Source organism: Solea solea, unplaced genomic scaffold, assembly GCF_958295425.1.
Source record: "Solea solea unplaced genomic scaffold, fSolSol10.1 scaffold_85, whole genome shotgun sequence".
Classification (NCBI taxonomy): Eukaryota; Metazoa; Chordata; class Actinopteri; order Pleuronectiformes; family Soleidae; genus Solea; species Solea solea.
The window spans coordinates 43,852-58,000 of NW_026704105.1; the positions used below are offsets into that span (position 1 = coordinate 43,852).

The window sequence follows — 14,149 nt, forward strand, 5'->3', positions numbered from 1 at the left end:
GCGCAGCCATACAGCAAAGCCCACCAAAAATAACTTAAACTCTTGGACGTTCCTCTCCACGGAAGTCTTTAGTAAAAGGCGAAAGACTTGAGCATTTTGAAGAAAAACCAGAGTCAACATAGCCCCTCTCCTTGAGAGCAGCCAAGGAGTCTATCCGCCAGAGTCACCACAGTCTCGGTCGGCCCGGCCGGCCACCTTGGGACAGCCTTTCTTCAACGTTTTTGGTTTGCCGGCCAATCAACCGCCCACATTTGACTGCATGTTTGGAAGCGCATTCTTACCGTTGGTTGTGTGCTGCAGTTTTCTATCAACCGCTGAGGCTGTGGCACATTCCTCGCTCACGGGGGACACCTCCAAGGTTTAGTGGTAGATGTGAGTGCATGAGCAAAGCAGCTCTGTGTCACACCGAGCAGTACAAACTGCCGGGCCGTTTCCCAACTCCTCCGGGCTTCTGAAATGGTGAGCTGCTCCTGGCATCGCTTCAATATCAGGTCAATGTACAGGAGTGGACGGAGCAAGCGCCAAAGTATTAACCCTTGGCATGATGGCCATGGATCCATCTCCAACAATCCAGTTCTACCTACAAAGAGCCGGGAAAGGGAGCATGACATTTCCTTAGAGCTAAAAGACAACACCCACAACCATCCCATTCCCAGCAACTTGGAAAGACTGGGGATGTCGCTCTGCGAGCACGTGAGAAGCCTGGAGATGGGCACACAAGGCGGAACCTTGGGCGGCTGACCTTTGCTTACAACTACGTCATCGGGGGAGAGCGCGGACGCAGTACCCCACTAGCATAAATTATGCAGTCAAGATTCCCACGTTTGGGGAATTTGCAGGGGTCAGCACAACCAGAGTGCAATGGCTGAGCCTCGCCCTGGGTGAACCACCTTCTTGATCATGGTATCTCCCCTGCCAGGTAAGTATGAGGTGTACTTGCCCAGCACTGGGTGGCTGTTCCCAGACACAGCTCTTTGGCTGATGGTGCAGGAAATGGATAGTCCCAGAGTCCAATGCCTTGACTCAGGTGCTCGTTAATGCTGTGCTGTGTTCAACTTCAACCTCCAGCACACATTGGAGAGGAAACACTCGACCTTTTCACTGGCATACCTGGCTGTCATTTCCTATCGATTCAGCAACAACTGCACCTGACGGCACCAACAGCAGCTTACCCATCTCGGTGTAGCTTCCTAATACTGGAATAGAGTGTAGCAGGTAGTGGCGATAAAGGCTCAAGTGCAGTGTGTTCGGAATGCTGCCTTTTGAGCCCCTCCACGAGCAGGGGGCCTTGCCTGGTCTATAAAAGGAGTCTGTGTCACCTGCCCGTCGGCTTACGGCCACACCACCCTGAGCACGCCTGATCTCGGAAGCTAAGCAGGGTCGGGCCTGGTTAGTACTTGGATGGGAGACCGCCTGGGAATACCTGGTGCTGTAAGCTTTTACACTGCAGCACGCTTTTACACTGCTGCTTCCTTACAAGAAACATGGGCTTGCAATTACGTTGAGGCACGGGCACACGTTAATGTCCTTCCAGTTTCAGCCTTGCTTTGGTTTTCACAGAAAAAAAGAGAACGGTGCACCGTTCCTGGTGGCACTGCAATACCAGGTCAATGCAAGGAGTGAAGAGAGCAAGCCCAAGGTTTCACCGCCCAATGCTCAAAAATGCATTTAATATTTAATCCCCATATAGAGGACATATCAGATATTAAACTGATAAGAACAGATACTACACTTGATCTTAGCCAAAAGGCCGAGAAGCGATGGCCCACCAGTGTCTGGGGCCAACTCAAGATCTTGGCGCACAAGTTACTTGTTGTGGTGCCATGTTTCTGAAGTGCGCATAACAAAGGCTGCTGCTGCTCACCTCCACCCCCAGGTGATCTAAGTGCACCTCTGAGCCGTGACGGACAGCTGCTTGACATTTGACACACTCAAAGAGCGCAGCCATACAGCAAAGCCCACCAAAAATAACTTAAACTCTTGGACGTTCCTCTCCACGGAAGTCTTTAGTAAAAGGCGAAAGACTTGAGCATTTTGAAGAAAAACCAGAGTCAACATAGCCCCTCTCCTTGAGAGCAGCCTCGGTCGGCCCGGCCGGCCACCTTGGGACAGCCTTTCTTCAACGTTTTTGGTTTGCCGGCCAATCAACCGCCCACATTTGACTGCATGTTTGGAAGCGCATTCTTACCGTTGGTTGTGTGCTGCAGTTTTCTATCAACCGCTGAGGCTGTGGCACATTCCTCGCTCACGGGGGACACCTCCAAGGTTTAGTGGTAGATGTGAGTGCATGAGCAAAGCAGCTCTGTGTCACACCGAGCAGTACAAACTGCCGGGCCGTTTCCCAACTCCTCCGGGCTTCTGAAATGGTGAGCTGCTCCTGGCATCGCTTCAATATCAGGTCAATGTACAGGAGTGGACGGAGCAAGCGCCAAAGTATTAACCCTTGGCATGATGGCCATGGATCCATCTCCAACAATCCAGTTCTACCTACAAAGAGCCGGGAAAGGGAGCATGACATTTCCTTAGAGCTAAAAGACAACACCCACAACCATCCCATTCCCAGCAACTTGGAAAGACTGGGGATGTCGCTCTGCGAGCACGTGAGAAGCCTGGAGATGGGCACACAAGGCGGAACCTTGGGCGGCTGACCTTTGCTTACAACTACGTCATCGGGGGAGAGCGCGGACGCAGTACCCCACTAGCATAAATTATGCAGTCAAGATTCCCACGTTTGGGGAATTTGCAGGGGTCAGCACAACCAGAGTGCAATGGCTGAGCCTCGCCCTGGGTGAACCACCTTCTTGATCATGGTATCTCCCCTGCCAGGTAAGTATGAGGTGTACTTGCCCAGCACTGGGTGGCTGTTCCCAGACACAGCTCTTTGGCTGATGGTGCAGGAAATGGATAGTCCCAGAGTCCAATGCCTTGACTCAGGTGCTCGTTAATGCTGTGCTGTGTTCAACTTCAACCTCCAGCACACATTGGAGAGGAAACACTCGACCTTTTCACTGGCATACCTGGCTGTCATTTCCTATCGATTCAGCAACAACTGCACCTGACGGCACCAACAGCAGCTTACCCATCTCGGTGTAGCTTCCTAATACTGGAATAGAGTGTAGCAGGTAGTGGCGATAAAGGCTCAAGTGCAGTGTGTTCGGAATGCTGCCTTTTGAGCCCCTCCACGAGCAGGGGGCCTTGCCTGGTCTATAAAAGGAGTCTGTGTCACCTGCCCGTCGGCTTACGGCCACACCACCCTGAGCACGCCTGATCTCGGAAGCTAAGCAGGGTCGGGCCTGGTTAGTACTTGGATGGGAGACCGCCTGGGAATACCTGGTGCTGTAAGCTTTTACACTGCAGCACGCTTTTACACTGCTGCTTCCTTACAAGAAACATGGGCTTGCAATTACGTTGAGGCACGGGCACACGTTAATGTCCTTCCAGTTTCAGCCTTGCTTTGGTTTTCACAGAAAAAAAGAGAACGGTGCACCGTTCCTGGTGGCACTGCAATACCAGGTCAATGCAAGGAGTGAAGAGAGCAAGCCCAAGGTTTCACCGCCCAATGCTCAAAAATGCATTTAATATTTAATCCCCATATAGAGGACATATCAGATATTAAACTGATAAGAACAGATACTACACTTGATCTTAGCCAAAAGGCCGAGAAGCGATGGCCCACCAGTGTCTGGGGCCAACTCAAGATCTTGGCGCACAAGTTACTTGTTGTGGTGCCATGTTTCTGAAGTGCGCATAACAAAGGCTGCTGCTGCTCACCTCCACCCCCAGGTGATCTAAGTGCACCTCTGAGCCGTGACGGACAGCTGCTTGACATTTGACACACTCAAAGAGCGCAGCCATACAGCAAAGCCCACCAAAAATAACTTAAACTCTTGGACGTTCCTCTCCACGGAAGTCTTTAGTAAAAGGCGAAAGACTTGAGCATTTTGAAGAAAAACCAGAGTCAACATAGCCCCTCTCCTTGAGAGCAGCCTCGGTCGGCCCGGCCGGCCACCTTGGGACAGCCTTTCTTCAACGTTTTTGGTTTGCCGGCCAATCAACCGCCCACATTTGACTGCATGTTTGGAAGCGCATTCTTACCGTTGGTTGTGTGCTGCAGTTTTCTATCAACCGCTGAGGCTGTGGCACATTCCTCGCTCACGGGGGACACCTCCAAGGTTTAGTGGTAGATGTGAGTGCATGAGCAAAGCAGCTCTGTGTCACACCGAGCAGTACAAACTGCCGGGCCGTTTCCCAACTCCTCCGGGCTTCTGAAATGGTGAGCTGCTCCTGGCATCGCTTCAATATCAGGTCAATGTACAGGAGTGGACGGAGCAAGCGCCAAAGTATTAACCCTTGGCATGATGGCCATGGATCCATCTCCAACAATCCAGTTCTACCTACAAAGAGCCGGGAAAGGGAGCATGACATTTCCTTAGAGCTAAAAGACAACACCCACAACCATCCCATTCCCAGCAACTTGGAAAGACTGGGGATGTCGCTCTGCGAGCACGTGAGAAGCCTGGAGATGGGCACACAAGGCGGAACCTTGGGCGGCTGACCTTTGCTTACAACTACGTCATCGGGGGAGAGCGCGGACGCAGTACCCCACTAGCATAAATTATGCAGTCAAGATTCCCACGTTTGGGGAATTTGCAGGGGTCAGCACAACCAGAGTGCAATGGCTGAGCCTCGCCCTGGGTGAACCACCTTCTTGATCATGGTATCTCCCCTGCCAGGTAAGTATGAGGTGTACTTGCCCAGCACTGGGTGGCTGTTCCCAGACACAGCTCTTTGGCTGATGGTGCAGGAAATGGATAGTCCCAGAGTCCAATGCCTTGACTCAGGTGCTCGTTAATGCTGTGCTGTGTTCAACTTCAACCTCCAGCACACATTGGAGAGGAAACACTCGACCTTTTCACTGGCATACCTGGCTGTCATTTCCTATCGATTCAGCAACAACTGCACCTGACGGCACCAACAGCAGCTTACCCATCTCGGTGTAGCTTCCTAATACTGGAATAGAGTGTAGCAGGTAGTGGCGATAAAGGCTCAAGTGCAGTGTGTTCGGAATGCTGCCTTTTGAGCCCCTCCACGAGCAGGGGGCCTTGCCTGGTCTATAAAAGGAGTCTGTGTCACCTGCCCGTCGGCTTACGGCCACACCACCCTGAGCACGCCTGATCTCGGAAGCTAAGCAGGGTCGGGCCTGGTTAGTACTTGGATGGGAGACCGCCTGGGAATACCAGGTGCTGTAAGCTTTTACACTGCAGCACGCTTTTACACTGCTGCTTCCTTACAAGAAACATGGGCTTGCAATTACGTTGAGGCACGGGCACACGTTAATGTCCTTCCAGTTTCAGCCTTGCTTTGGTTTTCACAGAAAAAAAGAGAACGGTGCACCGTTCCTGGTGGCACTGCAATACCAGGTCAATGCAAGGAGTGAAGAGAGCAAGCCCAAGGTTTCACCGCCCAATGCTCAAAAATGCATTTAATATTTAATCCCCATATAGAGGACATATCAGATATTAAACTGATAAGAACAGATACTACACTTGATCTTAGCCAAAAGGCCGAGAAGCGATGGCCCACCAGTGTCTTGGGCCAACTCAAGATCTTGGCGCACAAGTTACTTGTTGTGGTGCCATGTTTCTGAAGTGCGCATAACAAAGGCTGCTGCTGCTCACCTCCACCCCCAGGTGATCTAAGTGCACCTCTGAGCCGTGACGGACAGCTGCTTGACATTTGACAAACTCAAAGAGCGCAGCCATACAGCAAAGCCCACCAAAAATAACTTAAACTCTTGGACATTCCTCTCCACGGAAGTCTTTAGTAAAAGGCGAAAGACTTGAGCATTTTGAAGAAAAACCAGAGTCAACATAGCCCCTCTCCTTGAGAGCAGCCTCGGTCGGCCCGGCCGGCCACCTTGGGACAGCCTTTCTTCAACGTTTTTGGTTTGCCGGCCAATCAACCGCCCACATTTGACTGCATGTTTGGAAGCGCATTCTTACCGTTGGTTGTGTGCTGCAGTTTTCTATCAACCGCTGAGGCTGTGGCACATTCCTCGCTCACGGGGGACACCTCCAAGGTTTAGTGGTAGATGTGAGTGCATGAGCAAAGCAGCTCTGTGTCACACCGAGCAGTACAAACTGCCGGGCCGTTTCCCAACTCCTCCGGGCTTCTGAAATGGTGAGCTGCTCCTGGCATCGCTTCAATATCAGGTCAATGTACAGGAGTGGACGGAGCAAGCGCCAAAGTATTAACCCTTGGCATGATGGCCATGGATCCGTCTCCAACAATCCAGTTCTACCTACAAAGAGCCGGGAAAGGGAGCATGACATTTCCTTAGAGCTAAAAGACAACACCCACAACCATCCCATTCCCAGCAACTTGGAAAGACTGGGGATGTCGCTCTGCGAGCACGTGAGAAGCCTGGAGATGGGCACACAAGGCGGAATCTTGGGCGGCTGACCTTTGCTTACAACTACGTCATCGGGGGAGAGCGCGGACGCAGTACCCCACTAGCAAAAATTATGCAGTCAAGATTCCCACGTTTGGGGAATTTGCAGGGGTCAGCACAACCAGAGTGCAATGGCTGAGCCTCGCCCTGGGTGAACCACCTTCTTGATCATGGTATCTCCCCTGCCAGGTAAGTATGAGGTGTACTTGCCCAGCACTGGGTGGCTGTTCCCAGACACAGCTCTTTGGCTGATGGTGCAGGAAATGGATAGTCCCAGAGTCCAATGCCTTGACTCAGGTGCTCGTTAATGCTGTGCTGTGTTCAACTTCAACCTCCAGCACACATTGGAGAGGAAACACTCGACCTTTTCACTGGCATACCTGGCTGTCATTTCCTATCGATTCAGCAACAACTGCACCTGACGGCACCAACAGCAGCTTACCCATCTCGGTGTAGCTTCCTAATACTGGAATAGGGTGTAGCAGGTAGTGGCGATAAAGGCTCAAGTGCAGTGTGTTCGGAAGGCTGCCTTTTGAGCCCCTCCACGAGCAGGGGGCCTTGCCTGGTCTATAAAAGGAGTCTGTGTCACCTGCCCGTCGGCTTACGGCCACACCACCCTGAGCACGCCCGATCTCGTCTGATCTCGGAAGCTAAGCAGGGTCGGGCCTGGTTAGTACTTGGATGGGAGACCGCCTGGGAATACCAGGTGCTGTAAGCTTTTACACTGCAGCACGCTTTTACACTGCTGCTTCCTTACAAGAAACGTGGGCTTGCAATTACGTTGACGCACGGGCACACGTTAATGTCCTTCCAGTTTCAGCCTTGCTTTGGTTTTCACAGAAAAAAAGAGAACGGTGCACCGTTCCTGGTGGCACTGCAATACCAGGTCAATGCAAGGAGTGAAGAGAGCAAGCCCAAGGTTTCACCGCCCAATGCTCAAAAATGCATTTAATATTTAATCCCCATATAGAGGACATATCAGATATTAAACTGATAAGAACAGATACTACACTTGATCTTAGCCAAAAGGCCGAGAAGCGATGGCCCACCAGTGTCTGGGGCCAACTCAAGATCTTGGCGCACAAGTTACTTGTTGTGGTGCCGTGTTTCTGAAGTGCGCATAACAAAGGCTGCTGCTGCTCACCTCCACCCCCAGGTGATCTAAGTGCACCTCTGAGCCGTGACGGACAGCTGCTTGACATTTGACACAATCAAAGGGCGCAGCCATACAGCAAAGCCCACCAAAAATAACTTAAACTCTTGGACGTTCCTCTCCACGGAAGTCTTTAGTAAAAGGCGAAAGACTTGAGCATTTTGAAGAAAAACCAGAGTCAACATAGCCCCTCTCCTTGAGAGCAGCCAAGGAGTCTATCCGCCAGAGTCACCACAGTCTCGGTCGGCCCGGCCGGCCACCTTGGGACAGCCTTTCTTCAACGTTTTTGGTTTGCCGGCCAATCAACCGCCCACATTTGACTGCATGTTTGGAAGCGCATTCTTACCGTTGGTTGTGTGCTGGAGTTTTCTATCAACCGCTGAGGCTGTGGCACATTCCTCGCTCACGGGGGACACCTCCAAGGTTTAGTGGTAGATGTGAGTGCATGAGCAAAGCAGCTCTGTGTCACACCGAGCAGTACAAACTGCCGGGCCGTTTCCCAACTCCTCCGGGCTTCTGAAATGGTGAGCTGCTCCTGGCATCGCTTCAATATCAGGTCAATGTACAGGAGTGGACGGAGCAAGCGCCAAAGTATTAACCCTTGGCATGATGGCCATGGATCCATCTCCAACAATCCAGTTCTACCTACAAAGAGCCGGGAAAGGGAGCATGACATTTCCTTAGAGCTAAAAGACAACACCCACAACCATCCCATTCCCAGCAACTTGGAAAGACTGGGGATGTCGCTCTGCGAGCACGTGAGAAGCCTGGAGATGGGCACACAAGGCGGAACCTTGGGCGGCTGACCTTTGCTTACAACTACGTCATCGGGGGAGAGCGCGGACGCAGTACCCCACTAGCAAAAATTATGCAGTCAAGATTCCCACGTTTGGGGAATTTGCAGGGGTCAGCACAACCAGAGTGCAATGGCTGAGCCTCGCCCTGGGTGAACCACCTTCTTGATCATGGTATCTCCCCTGCCAGGTAAGTATGAGGTGTACTTGCCCAGCACTGGGTGGCTGTTCCCAGACACAGCTCTTTGGCTGATGGTGCAGGAAATGGATAGTCCCAGAGTCCAATGCCTTGACTCAGGTGCTCGTTAATGCTGTGCTGTGTTCAACTTCAACCTCCAGCACACATTGGAGAGGAAACACTCGACCTTTTCACTGGCATACCTGGCTGTCATTTCCTATCGATTCAGCAACAACTGCACCTGACGGCACCAACAGCAGCTTACCCATCTCGGTGTAGCTTCCTAATACTGGAATAGAGTGTAGCAGGTATAGCGATAAAGGCTCAAGTGCAGTGTGTTCGGAAGGCTGCCTTTTGAGCCCCTCCACGAGCAGGGGGCCTTGCCTGGTCTATAAAAGGAGTCTGTGTCACCTGCCCGTCGGCTTACGGCCACACCACCCTGAGTACGCCCGATCTCGTCTGATCTCGGAAGCTAAGCAGGGTCGGGCCTGGTTAGTACTTGGATGGGAGACCGCCTGGGAATACCAGGTGCTGTAAGCTTTTACACTGCAGCACGCTTTTACACTGCTGCTTCCTTACAAGAAACATGGGCTTGCAATTACGTTGACGCACGGGCACACGTTAATGTCCTTCCAGTTTCAGCCTTGCTTTGGTTTTCACAGAAAAAAAGAGAACGGTGCACCGTTCCTGGTGGCACTGCAATACCAGGTCAATGCAAGGAGTGAAGAGAGCAAGCCCAAGGTTTCACCGCCCAATGCTCAAAAATGCATTTAATATTTAATCCCCATATAGAGGACATATCAGATATTAAACTGATAAGAACAGATACTACACTTGATCTTAGCCAAAAGGCCGAGAAGCGATGGCCCACCAGTGTCTGGGGCCAACTCAAGATCTTGGCGCACAAGTTACTTGTTGTGGTGCCATGTTTCTGAAGTGCGCATAACAAAGGCTGCTGCTGCTCACCTCCACCCCCAGGTGATCTAAGTGCACCTCTGAGCCGTGACGGACAGCTGCTTGACATTTGACACACTCAAAGAGCGCAGCCATACAGCAAAGCCCACCAAAAATAACTTAAACTCTTGGACGTTCCTCTCCACGGAAGTCTTTAGTAAAAGGCGAAAGACTTGAGCATTTTGAAGAAAAACCAGAGTCAACATAGCCCCTCTCCTTGAGAGCAGCCTCGGTCGGCCCGGCCGGCCACCTTGGGACAGCCTTTCTTCAACGTTTTTGGTTTGCCGGCCAATCAACCGCCCACATTTGACTGCATGTTTGGAAGCGCATTCTTACCGTTGGTTGTGTGCTGCAGTTTTCTATCAACCGCTGAGGCTGTGGCACATTCCTCGCTCACGGGGGACACCTCCAAGGTTTAGTGGTAGATGTGAGTGCATGAGCAAAGCAGCTCTGTGTCACACCGAGCAGTACAAACTGCCGGGCCGTTTCCCAACTCCTCCGGGCTTCTGAAATGGTGAGCTGCTCCTGGCATCGCTTCAATATCAGATCAATGTACAGGAGTGGACGGAGCAAGCGCCAAAGTATTAACCCTTGGCATGATGGCCATGGATCCATCTCCAACAATCCAGTTCTACCTACAAAGAGCCGGGAAAGGGAGCATGACATTTCCTTAGAGCTAAAAGACAACACCCACAACCATCCCATTCCCAGCAACTTGGAAAGACTGGGGATGTCGCTCTGCGAGCACGTGAGAAGCCTGGAGATGGGCACACAAGGCGGAACCTTGGGCGGCTGACCTTTGCTTACAACTACGTCATCGGGGGAGAGCGCGGACGCAGTACCCCACTAGCAAAAATTATGCAGTCAAGATTCCCACGTTTGGGGAATTTGCAGGGGTCAGCACAACCAGAGTGCAATGGCTGAGCCTCGCCCTGGGTGAACCACCTTCTTGATCATGGTATCTCCCCTGCCAGGTAAGTATGAGGTGTACTTGCCCAGCACTGGGTGGCTGTTCCCAGACACAGCTCTTTGGCTGATGGTGCAGGAAATGGATAGTCCCAGAGTCCAATGCCTTGACTCAGGTGCTCGTTAATGCTGTGCTGTGTTCAACTTCAACCTCCAGCACACATTGGAGAGGAAACACTCGACCTTTTCACTGGCATACCTGGCTGTCATTTCCTATCGATTCAGCAACAACTGCACCTGACGGCACCAACAGCAACTTACCCATCTCGGTGTAGCTTCCTAATACTGGAATAGAGTGTAGCAGGTAGTGGCGATAAAGGCTCAAGTGCAGTGTGTTCGGAAGGCTGCCTTTTGAGCCCCTCCACGAGCAGGGGGCCTTGCCTGGTCTATAAAAGGAGTCTGTGTCACCTGCCCGTCGGCTTACGGCCACACCACCCTGAGCACGCCCGATCTCGTCTGATCTCGGAAGCTAAGCAGGGTCGGGCCTGGTTAGTACTTGGATGGGAGACCGCCTGGGAATACCAGGTGCTGTAAGCTTTTACACTGCAGCACGCTTTTACACTGCAGCACGCTTTTACACTGCAGCACGCTTTTACACTGCTGCTTCCTTACAAGAAACGTGGGCTTGCAATTACGTTGACGCACGGGCACACGTTAATGTCCTTCCAGTTTCAGCCTTGCTTTGGTTTTCACAGAAAAAAAGAGAACGGTGCACCGTTCCTGGTGGCACTGCAATACCAGGTCAATGCAAGGAGTGAAGAGAGCAAGCCCAAGGTTTCACCGCCCAATGCTCAAAAATGCTTTTAATATTAAATCCCCATATAGAGGACATATCAGATATTAAACTGATAAGAACAGATACTACACTTGATCTTAGCCAAAATGCCGAGAAGCGATGGCCCACCAGTGTCTGGGGCCAACTCAAGATCTTGGCGCACAAGTTACTTGTTGTGGTGCCGTGTTTCTGAAGTGCGCATAACAAAGGCTGCTGCTGCTCACCTCCACCCCCAGGTGATCTAAGTGCACCTCTGAGCCGTGACGGACAGCTGCTTGACATTTGACACACTCAAAGGGCGCAGCTATACAGCAAAGCCCACCAAAAAAAACTTAAACTCTTGGACGTTCCTCTCCACGGAAGTCTTTAGTAAAAGGCGAAAGACTTGAGCATTTTGAAGAAAAACCAGAGTCAACATAGCCCCTCTCCTTGAGAGCAGCCAAGGAGTCTATCCGCCAGAGTCACCACAGTCTCGGTCGGCCCGGTCGGCCACCTTGGGACAGCCTTTCTTCAACGTTTTTGGTTTGCCGGCCAATCAACCGCCCACATTTGACTGCATGTTTGGAAGTGCATTCTTACTGTTGGTTGTGTGCTGCAGTTTTCTATCAATCGCTGAGGCTGTGGCACACCTCCAAGGTTTAGTGGTAGATGTGAGTGCATGAGCAAAGCAGCTCTGTGTCACACCGAGCAGTACAAACTGCCGGGCCGTTTCCCAGCTCCTCCGGGCTTCTGAAATGGTGAGCTGCTCCTGGCATCGCTTCAATATCAGGTCAATGTACAGGAGTGGACGGAACAAGCGCCAAAGTATTAACCCTTGGCATGATGGCCATGGATCCATCTCCATCAATCCAGTTCTCCTACAAAGAGCCGGGAAAGGGAGCATGACATTTCCTTAGAGCTAAAAGACAACACCCACAACCATCCCATTCCCAGCAACTTGGAAAGACTGGGGATGTCGCTCTGCGAGCACGTGAGAAGCCTGGAGATGGGCACACAAGGCGGAACTTTGGGCGGCTGACCTTTGCTTACAACTACGTCATCGGGGGAGAGCGCGGACGCAGTACCCCACCAGCAAAAATTATGCAGTCAAGATTCCCACGTTTGGGGAATTTGCAGGGGTCAGCACAACCAGAGTGCAATGGCTGAGCCTCGCCCTGGGTGAACCACCTTCTTGATCATGGTGTCTCCCCTGCCAGGTAAGTATGAGGTGTACTTGCCCAGCACTGGGTGGCTGTTCCCAGACACAGCTCTTTGGCCGACGGTGCAGGAAATGGATAGTCCCAGAGTCCAATGCCTTGACTCAGGTGCTCGTTAATGCTGTGCTGTGTTCAACTTCAACCTCCAGCGCACATTGGAGAGGAAACACTCGACCTTTTCACTGGCATACCTGGCTGTCATTTCCTATAGATTCAGCAACAACTGGACCTGACGGCACCAACAGCAGCTTACCCATCTCGGTGTAGCTTCCAAATACTGGAATAGAGTGTAGCAGGTAGTGGCGATAAAGGCTCAAGTGCAGTGTGTTCGGAAGGCTGACTTTTGAGCCCCTCCACGAGCAGGGGGCCTTGCCTGGTCTATAAAAGGAGTCTGTGTCACCTGCCCATCGGCTTACGGCCACACCACCCTGAGCACGCCCGATCTCGTCTGATCTCGGAAGCTAAGCAGGGTCGGGCCTGGTTAGTACTTGGATGGGAGACTGCCTGGGAATACCAGGTGCTGTAAGCTTTTACACTGCAGCACGCTTTGACACTGCTGCTTCCTTACAAGAAACGTGGGCTTGCAATTACGTTGACGCACGGGCACACGTTAATGTCCTTCCAGTTTCAGCCTTGCTTTGGTTTTCACAGAAAAAAAGAGAACGGTGCACCGTTCCTGGTGGCACTGCAATACCAGGTCAATGCAAGGAGTGAAGAGAGCAAGCCCCAGGTTTCACCGCCCAATGCTCAAAAATGCATTTAATATTTAATCCCCATATAGAGGACATATCAGATATTAAACTGATAAGAACAGATACTACACTTGATCTTAGCCAAAAGGCCGAGAAGCGATGGCCCGCCAGTGTCTGGGGCCAACTCAAGATCTTGGCGCACAAGTTACTTGTTGTGGTGCCATGTTTCTGAAGTGCGCATAACAAAGGCTGCTGCCGATCACCTCCGCCCCCAGGTGATCTAAGCGCACCTCTGAGCCGTGACGGACAGCTGCTTGACATTTGACACACTCAAAGGGCGCAGCCATACAGCAAAGCCCACCAAAAATAACTTAAACTCTCGGACGTTCCTCTCCACGGAAGTCTTTAGTAAAAGGCGAAAGACTTGTGCATTTTGAAGAAAAACCAGAGTCGACATAGACCCTCTCCTTGAGAGCAGCCAAGGAGTCTATCCGCCGGAGTCACCACAGTCTCGGTCGGCCCGGCCGGCCACCTTGGGACAGCCTTTCTTCAACGTTTTTGGTTTGCCGGCCAATCAACCGCCCACATTTGACTGCATGTTTGGAAGCGCATTCTTACTGTTGGTTGTGTGCTGCAGTTTTCTATCAATCGCTGAGGCTGTGGCACACCTCCAAGGTTTAGTGGTAGATGTGAGTGCATGAGCAAAGCAGCTCTGTGTCACACCGAGCAGTACAAACTGCCGGGCCGTTTCCCAGCTCCTCCGGGCTTCTGAAATGGTGAGCTGCTCCTGGCATCGCTTCAATATCAGGTCAATGTACAGGAGTGGACGGAACAAGCGCCAAAGTATTAACCCTTGGCATGATGGCCATGGATCCATCTCCATCAATCCAGTTCTCCTAAAAAGAGCCGGGAAAGGGAGCATGACATTTCCTTAGAGCTAAAAGACAACACCCACAACCATCCCATTCCCAGCAACTTGGAAAGACTGGG

General features: G+C 51.7%; 26 non-coding genes and 3 pseudogenes across 26 annotated transcripts; 7 read left to right on the forward strand and 22 right to left on the reverse strand.

Annotated features, from left to right (window-relative positions):
- Window positions 1-3: 3 nt before the first annotated feature.
- On the reverse strand, window positions 4-116 carry LOC131452384 (U5 spliceosomal RNA). Its single transcript, XR_009237192.1, has one exon. It is a non-coding gene; the product is annotated as a U5 spliceosomal RNA (small nuclear RNA).
- A 647-nt stretch (window positions 117-763) lies between these two features.
- LOC131452445 (U1 spliceosomal RNA) lies at window positions 764-927 on the reverse strand. The gene has a single exon (XR_009237235.1). It is a non-coding gene; the product is annotated as a U1 spliceosomal RNA (small nuclear RNA).
- Window positions 928-1,329: 402 nt separating this feature from the next.
- On the forward strand, window positions 1,330-1,438 carry LOC131452421 (5S ribosomal RNA; annotated as a pseudogene).
- A 131-nt stretch (window positions 1,439-1,569) lies between these two features.
- LOC131452349 (U2 spliceosomal RNA) lies at window positions 1,570-1,762 on the reverse strand. Its single transcript, XR_009237161.1, has one exon. It is a non-coding gene; the product is annotated as a U2 spliceosomal RNA (small nuclear RNA).
- Window positions 1,763-1,941: 179 nt separating this feature from the next.
- Window positions 1,942-2,054, reverse strand: LOC131452385 (U5 spliceosomal RNA). Its single transcript, XR_009237193.1, has one exon. It is a non-coding gene; the product is annotated as a U5 spliceosomal RNA (small nuclear RNA).
- A 616-nt stretch (window positions 2,055-2,670) lies between these two features.
- LOC131452446 (U1 spliceosomal RNA) lies at window positions 2,671-2,834 on the reverse strand. The gene has a single exon (XR_009237236.1). It is a non-coding gene; the product is annotated as a U1 spliceosomal RNA (small nuclear RNA).
- Window positions 2,835-3,236: 402 nt separating this feature from the next.
- LOC131452422 (5S ribosomal RNA) lies at window positions 3,237-3,345 on the forward strand (annotated as a pseudogene).
- A 131-nt stretch (window positions 3,346-3,476) lies between these two features.
- Window positions 3,477-3,669, reverse strand: LOC131452350 (U2 spliceosomal RNA). The gene has a single exon (XR_009237162.1). It is a non-coding gene; the product is annotated as a U2 spliceosomal RNA (small nuclear RNA).
- Window positions 3,670-3,848: 179 nt separating this feature from the next.
- On the reverse strand, window positions 3,849-3,961 carry LOC131452386 (U5 spliceosomal RNA). Its single transcript, XR_009237194.1, has one exon. It is a non-coding gene; the product is annotated as a U5 spliceosomal RNA (small nuclear RNA).
- A 616-nt stretch (window positions 3,962-4,577) lies between these two features.
- LOC131452447 (U1 spliceosomal RNA) lies at window positions 4,578-4,741 on the reverse strand. The gene has a single exon (XR_009237237.1). It is a non-coding gene; the product is annotated as a U1 spliceosomal RNA (small nuclear RNA).
- A 402-nt stretch (window positions 4,742-5,143) lies between these two features.
- Window positions 5,144-5,252, forward strand: LOC131452420 (5S ribosomal RNA; annotated as a pseudogene).
- A 131-nt stretch (window positions 5,253-5,383) lies between these two features.
- LOC131452351 (U2 spliceosomal RNA) lies at window positions 5,384-5,576 on the reverse strand. The gene has a single exon (XR_009237163.1). It is a non-coding gene; the product is annotated as a U2 spliceosomal RNA (small nuclear RNA).
- A 179-nt stretch (window positions 5,577-5,755) lies between these two features.
- Window positions 5,756-5,868, reverse strand: LOC131452396 (U5 spliceosomal RNA). The gene has a single exon (XR_009237204.1). It is a non-coding gene; the product is annotated as a U5 spliceosomal RNA (small nuclear RNA).
- Window positions 5,869-6,484: 616 nt separating this feature from the next.
- On the reverse strand, window positions 6,485-6,648 carry LOC131452441 (U1 spliceosomal RNA). The gene has a single exon (XR_009237231.1). It is a non-coding gene; the product is annotated as a U1 spliceosomal RNA (small nuclear RNA).
- A 402-nt stretch (window positions 6,649-7,050) lies between these two features.
- On the forward strand, window positions 7,051-7,169 carry LOC131452342 (5S ribosomal RNA). The gene has a single exon (XR_009237155.1). It is a non-coding gene; the product is annotated as a 5S ribosomal RNA (ribosomal RNA).
- A 131-nt stretch (window positions 7,170-7,300) lies between these two features.
- On the reverse strand, window positions 7,301-7,493 carry LOC131452352 (U2 spliceosomal RNA). Its single transcript, XR_009237164.1, has one exon. It is a non-coding gene; the product is annotated as a U2 spliceosomal RNA (small nuclear RNA).
- Window positions 7,494-7,672: 179 nt separating this feature from the next.
- Window positions 7,673-7,785, reverse strand: LOC131452387 (U5 spliceosomal RNA). Its single transcript, XR_009237195.1, has one exon. It is a non-coding gene; the product is annotated as a U5 spliceosomal RNA (small nuclear RNA).
- A 647-nt stretch (window positions 7,786-8,432) lies between these two features.
- Window positions 8,433-8,596, reverse strand: LOC131452442 (U1 spliceosomal RNA). Its single transcript, XR_009237232.1, has one exon. It is a non-coding gene; the product is annotated as a U1 spliceosomal RNA (small nuclear RNA).
- Window positions 8,597-8,997: 401 nt separating this feature from the next.
- Window positions 8,998-9,116, forward strand: LOC131452324 (5S ribosomal RNA). Its single transcript, XR_009237138.1, has one exon. It is a non-coding gene; the product is annotated as a 5S ribosomal RNA (ribosomal RNA).
- Window positions 9,117-9,247: 131 nt separating this feature from the next.
- Window positions 9,248-9,440, reverse strand: LOC131452353 (U2 spliceosomal RNA). Its single transcript, XR_009237165.1, has one exon. It is a non-coding gene; the product is annotated as a U2 spliceosomal RNA (small nuclear RNA).
- A 179-nt stretch (window positions 9,441-9,619) lies between these two features.
- LOC131452388 (U5 spliceosomal RNA) lies at window positions 9,620-9,732 on the reverse strand. Its single transcript, XR_009237196.1, has one exon. It is a non-coding gene; the product is annotated as a U5 spliceosomal RNA (small nuclear RNA).
- Window positions 9,733-10,348: 616 nt separating this feature from the next.
- On the reverse strand, window positions 10,349-10,512 carry LOC131452444 (U1 spliceosomal RNA). The gene has a single exon (XR_009237234.1). It is a non-coding gene; the product is annotated as a U1 spliceosomal RNA (small nuclear RNA).
- A 402-nt stretch (window positions 10,513-10,914) lies between these two features.
- LOC131452354 (5S ribosomal RNA) lies at window positions 10,915-11,033 on the forward strand. The gene has a single exon (XR_009237166.1). It is a non-coding gene; the product is annotated as a 5S ribosomal RNA (ribosomal RNA).
- Window positions 11,034-11,200: 167 nt separating this feature from the next.
- LOC131452365 (U2 spliceosomal RNA) lies at window positions 11,201-11,393 on the reverse strand. Its single transcript, XR_009237176.1, has one exon. It is a non-coding gene; the product is annotated as a U2 spliceosomal RNA (small nuclear RNA).
- A 179-nt stretch (window positions 11,394-11,572) lies between these two features.
- Window positions 11,573-11,685, reverse strand: LOC131452391 (U5 spliceosomal RNA). The gene has a single exon (XR_009237199.1). It is a non-coding gene; the product is annotated as a U5 spliceosomal RNA (small nuclear RNA).
- A 626-nt stretch (window positions 11,686-12,311) lies between these two features.
- On the reverse strand, window positions 12,312-12,475 carry LOC131452330 (U1 spliceosomal RNA). Its single transcript, XR_009237143.1, has one exon. It is a non-coding gene; the product is annotated as a U1 spliceosomal RNA (small nuclear RNA).
- Window positions 12,476-12,877: 402 nt separating this feature from the next.
- LOC131452389 (5S ribosomal RNA) lies at window positions 12,878-12,996 on the forward strand. Its single transcript, XR_009237197.1, has one exon. It is a non-coding gene; the product is annotated as a 5S ribosomal RNA (ribosomal RNA).
- A 131-nt stretch (window positions 12,997-13,127) lies between these two features.
- Window positions 13,128-13,320, reverse strand: LOC131452335 (U2 spliceosomal RNA). The gene has a single exon (XR_009237148.1). It is a non-coding gene; the product is annotated as a U2 spliceosomal RNA (small nuclear RNA).
- Window positions 13,321-13,499: 179 nt separating this feature from the next.
- LOC131452371 (U5 spliceosomal RNA) lies at window positions 13,500-13,612 on the reverse strand. The gene has a single exon (XR_009237180.1). It is a non-coding gene; the product is annotated as a U5 spliceosomal RNA (small nuclear RNA).
- Between the last annotated feature and the right edge of the window lie 537 nt (window positions 13,613-14,149).